At 35.8% G+C, this 5,794-nt stretch overlaps 1 long non-coding RNA gene across 1 annotated transcript; it reads left to right on the forward strand.

Moving 5' to 3' along the window:
• The first annotated feature begins 706 nt into the window (after positions 1 to 706).
• On the forward strand, positions 707 to 5,304 carry LOC108178057 (uncharacterized). Its single transcript, XR_001794751.3, has 3 exons — positions 707 to 844; positions 4,160 to 4,265; positions 5,218 to 5,304. It is a non-coding gene; the product is annotated as an uncharacterized lncRNA (long non-coding RNA).
• Positions 5,305 to 5,794: the final 490 nt, after the last annotated feature.

Below are 5,794 nucleotides of genomic sequence, written 5' to 3' on the forward strand. Positions count from 1 at the left end.
AAACTAGGCACTCTGATGCCTCTCTTACAATAGTGCTAATCCCATTCATGAGGACAACCCTCAAGACCTCTTCACTTCCCAAATGGGCTCACCTCTTACAACCTTCAACCTATGATTTAAACTCTAGCATACGGATTTTGGAGGGACACAGGTATTCAAACCAAGGCACTAAGGTTAGCCCAGTAATAGCCATTTAGACTTCTAAACTCCAGGTTCACATAATGAATTTATATTATTATAAACTACCGAGTTTAAGGTAACAATTTACAGCAGTAATAGTAACCTAAGGCTGTGATATTCCTTCTTTGACAGTCTTGGAAAAATAAACAGGTTGATTAATGTAAATTGTTCCAGAAAATTTAGCTGTTCACAGGCAGATCTGGGGATTAAATCTGAGTGATGTGGCTCTACAGACTATATTATTGTTGTTTTTTGAAGTGAGATTTCTTAAAATATCAATTATTTACAGCAAAACCCTTCTTATTTTGATAAATGCATATGGCCATATAACCAAAATCAAAATGAAGTGATAAAATAGTTCCATTAGCATGAAACGTTCTCTTGTATTTCCTTCGTAGTCAGAAATTCTCACCACCCAAATGTCAGGAAACCACTGACCTATTCTTTTATTTGTTTGTTTCCACAATTTTGTCTTTTGCAGATTGTTGCATACATGGGAAAACAGTTGTATGAATGGCAGGTGATTCATCTCCACACACAGAAATAAAAAGAGTTTGACATTTGACAAAGTTTTCAAAACTAATTACTAATGGGTACACTGCTGGGTACAATGAATTGACCAAATGTACACAACAATTTGAAAAGTGTTAATTCCTAAAAACTGGTGAGAGTTTTGAAACAGTGTTGTGTCTGTTCATCTCCTTGGGACTGTTCTCATCCCCATGCGTACTCAGATGGCAAGAACCCTGGTTTCACAAATTGTGGGTGGCTGCAAAAACCAATGGCTTTGCTATCAAAGTGGGCAGAACTGACTCAATGCAGGAGAGGAGTCAAAAACCCTAAGTTCTGCTGATTAAAAGTAGTATTAGATACAGTTGGTAGTGAGCAGTAAATACCTTCCAGCCAGCAATTTTATGGGGAGATTCTGAAAAGGGGGTGGCAGAGAAGGATTTAGATTAGCGCTCCACAACCACTGGCTACTTCAGAGAGAAATTGTGAATGTGCAGGAGAGATCAAACAAACCACCATAAGACTGCCCAGGGAAATCTGAGAACATTCTGCAATCCTGAGCTTTCCCAGCTGCATACAGATGGATCAGCAGGGAGTGGTAGCTCTGTGTGCTAGAGGTATTTAAGCACCTCTGTCCTAATCCTTAGTTAACCTGGTAAATAAACAGGAACCAGGGTTGAGTATGTAAGGTGGCAGAATATATAATCTAATATGTATAGCTTTGAAAGAAAAATTATCACATGCAGAAGATAGTAAAATTTTCCTCATATCCAAAGAAACAATCAATAGTAATTAATTATGTGGGTTCCAATTTAGCCATGAGTGATATTTAACCAGTATAAATAAGTTCAAATGAGTAAAGGAAACACTGAATAGTTCATGTAAATTAGGATGACAATGAGTTAATAAGCAAGAAATCTCAGTATAGAAATGCATACCATTTGAAAAGAAATTAACAGTAACTCTAGAATTAAAAATTACATTTATTAAGCCAGGTTGAAGCTAGAAACACTGAACTCAATCTATGTCTCCCATTTGTTGCTGGTATTTGGGGAATGAATCAGCAGATAGAAATTCCCTCTTCTCTGTCTCTCCATCTTTCTACCTTTTAAATAAATAAAATTTTAAACATTAAAATAACTTGAATGAAGGACTCAACAACAGATTTGAAATGTCAGAAGAAAGAATCACTGAGTGTGAGGTTCTAGGGAGGTCCTGCTCTGGCGTTACACTGGCCCTCATCTCATGTACTTATAGGATAGAGCACTTATAGGGGCCTTTGTGTAAGGGCACTAATTCCATGAATCAAATGCTACCATTATGACCTCATCATGTCCTAGGGGCCTGAAATACTAATGCATCACATTAAGGGTCAAGAATTTTTGAATTTTGGGGGACACAAACATTGAGTCTGTTACACAGAGGAACCACATGATAAATGACTAATTTTTTACAATGAGTATAGAAGGCATTATGGAATGACTTATTCAATGTCTCAAAGAAAAATAAAGCAAATCAATTAAGAATTAAATGATACGTATGAATATATATGAATACATATATAACTAAAAACCAAAAAAGCAATATTATTGACTAAAATGTTTATCACAAAGGATGGCAGTAAAAGAGGAATAATAAGGACATTAGATATAGAAAACAATTTCAAAATGCAAATTCAATCATAACTATAATTACTTTAAATATAGACATAATAAACATTTCAACTAAAAGAGAAAAGGAAGATCTACCTCTATGGTTTTTTTTGTTTTTTTTTGTTTTGTTTTGTTTTGTTTTGTTTTTGTTTTTTACAGGCAGAGTGGACAGTGAGAGAGAGAGACAGAGAGAAAGGTCTTCCTTTGCCATTGGTTCACCCTTCAATGGCCACAGTGGCTGCTGCGCTATGGCTGGCACATCACGCTGATCTGAACCTGGGAGCCAGGTGCTTATCCTGGTCTCCCATGCAGTTGCAGGGCCCAAGCACTTGGGCCATCCTCCACTGCCTTCCTGGGACACAGCAGAGAGCTGGCCTGGAAGAGGGGCAACCGGGAAAGAATCTGGCGCCCCGACGGGGACTAGAACCTGGTGTGCTGGTGCAGCTAGGTGGAGGATTAGCCTATTGAGCCGTGGCGCAGGCCGAGAAAAGGAAGATCTACCTCTATGCTTTCTATAAGAGAAATACTTTACATTCAAAAATGTAAATAGGTTGGCAGTAAAAGGATGGGAAAAGGTATATACCATTCAAACAGCAGCCATGACAAAGCTGGAGTAGCCTCAATAATACCAGAGAAAGTAGACTTTAAGCCAAGAAATAGTACTAGATGCAAAAAGAGGATTTTCCTGATGATGAAATGCCCAATGTTTCAGGAATATTCAGCAATTATAAATTTATAGGTAGCTTTATAAAGCAGACTCTCTAAGTAAATTAAATAAAAACCTATAAAAGAAATAGACAAGTAAACTGAGACTTCAGTACTTTTTCCTCCACTGAAAAGGCAGCTAAAACAAAAACCAGTAACAGTACAGAAAACTAATTAAAAAAAAACCTATCATTCAATTTGACCTGACATATAGAGAACACTTTACTCAGTAATAGCAGAATTCACTCTCTTTTCAGTGCACATGCATCATTCTCCAGGATAGATCCTATGATGGGACACAAAACAAGGTGCCATAACATGAAATGGATTGAAATCAAACTAAGTATTCTCTCCAACCATAAAATATTATGCTTGCAATAAACAGTAGAAAGAAATCTGTTCTCAGAGGTAAATTTATAATTTTAAGCACTTATAGTAGAAAGGAAGAAGGATCAAAAATCAATAAGCTCAGCTTCTACCTTAAGAGCTGGGAAAATAAGATCAGTTAATGCAATAACAAGAAAGAGGGTGGAAATAATAAAATCAGCATGGAAATCAAAGAAATAGAAAAGAGAAAAAGAGAAAATCAATGAAACCATAAGTTAGTTCTTTATAACTATTAAAACAGTTGATGTTCAGCTAAACTGATAGAACAAAAGAAAGATAAAAGCTGAAACAGAAAAAGAGCCAACAATCAATATGTTGACTCTGAACTTACTTCTGCTAGATATAGAAATATAGCTAGTGGAACTCCTGAGATAAATTCGGAAATGCAAGATCAAGGGCAACCAGGATCTCTCATTTTATTTGAAACACTAGGTGATATTTTCTGCTTTCTGGTGACATGGATGCAGCTGACAGGAGAGGGCCTGAGGAAATCCCAGCTTCCTGCAATAATGAAGAGTTTTAGGAAGTATCCCACGTTCTCCACGCCCCTAAGAAAAGTTGAGAACTTAGCTAAGAACCAATTGGCAAGAGGGCCCTTTACTGTTTGACAAGGGAATTAAGAGGACTGCTTTTCCTTTGAGAAAGACATTGTCTACATATTTTAATTGAAAGAGGGTAAAGACAGACATTGTATGTTAATGGATCAAATTGTACTTATTGTACAGGGAGTGCTGCCATGTCACAAGAGGGATATTTAACATTAAGGAAATGGATTGGAGCACAGACTCCTGTGTCCTGATCATGAGGCCTTGGCAAAGCCACCTGACCTCTGTGAGTTTATTTATCTGTACGAGAAGGTTAACCACTATCCAGTTTTCTCTAGTTCTACAAAACAAAGTTGTTATTCTGATGTTTATAGAACATAAGATATGAAAATGGTGATTTGGAAATGATCTTAAGGCCTGCACAAATTATTTATCTCCCTGTATTCACTACTGTCCACTGTAGATAAGGGATCTTTGTAATTTTTCAATTTCATTTTTATTTTTATTCTAGTTTGTAAATTTTGACATATTCTAATATTTTACATAAATTTACTATTTTACAGAGTATTTATAAAAACAAAAAACCTGGGAATTATTTCCCTTGTGATATCCCATCCAGTTTTTTTTTTTTCTCACAAGTTTCTACTATATCTAGCATATGAGAGTAAGTTCACTCATTTCTGAAATGTGTACCTGGGTCTTTCCACAATTGCACTGCTGATTTCTTCTCCACTCCATGCCCTAAATCCACTTTCACATAATTCATACTAAAATAGAAAAACTTAGAATGGCTTCAAGTGAGAGCTTTCTTAGGAATGTGATGGGATGGTCAGAAGTATTGGTATTTGTAGAAATACAAGTTTTTATGTTGACTTTATGCAATCTACAAATATCCTGATTCAGTAATTCTGGAGTGAGTCTTGGACATCTGTATTGCTAAATAGAATATTTTAAAGCAATGAAGAATACCTTTGTTTAGAAACTCTGACCTGAGGGATAAAGCATTCTGGAATGTCAGGAAACAGCAAATGTGAGAGATCTGGAAGCACATTCTGACTTGCCCGGTGTCTTACACTCACAGATAACCATCTGCTGCATTAAACTGGTAGTTAAGCACAGAGAATTTAGACATCTGATGGCTCTGAAATAACAGGGACTTTTTATCATTAGTTTGATCCTAAAATATGGAAGCACAGTCTAACTAATGTTAATGTTTATCCTTTGTTCTTTATCTTTAGATTTGTATATTTGTTTATCCCAGTAAAATTACGAATGGTGATAAGCAGTCCATTATTTATGAAATATACCAACAGGTAAACTCTTGTTCCCTCACTTATTGAATTATGCTCTAAACTTTTTGTTATTTCTTCTTCAGAACTTAGATATGGCAGATATGTCATGAATTATTAAGGTGTTTATATTTAAAACAATTTTGTGTTCATACAATGTCTTTTTTAAATTTATATTTGAAGAATACAAATTTCATAAATACAACATTAGGAATATAGTTATTCTTCCCACCATACCCACCCTCCCACTCACACTCCCACCTCTCCTCCTCCTCTCTCTTCCCTTCCTAGTCCCTTCTCCATTAAGATTAATTTTCAATTAACTTGGTACACAGAAAACCAACTCTACACTAAGTAAAGATTCCAACAATTCACACACACAAGCACACACACACAAAACTATTTGAGAACTAGCTTTGCAGTTAACTCTCATAATACAATTCATTGAAGACAGAGGTCCTACATGGGAAGTACGTGATAATGACACCTGTTGTTAATTTAATAATTAACACTCTTATGTATGATG

Source organism: Oryctolagus cuniculus, chromosome 8 (assembly GCF_964237555.1).
Source record: "Oryctolagus cuniculus chromosome 8, mOryCun1.1, whole genome shotgun sequence".
Taxonomy (NCBI): domain Eukaryota; kingdom Metazoa; phylum Chordata; class Mammalia; order Lagomorpha; family Leporidae; genus Oryctolagus; species Oryctolagus cuniculus.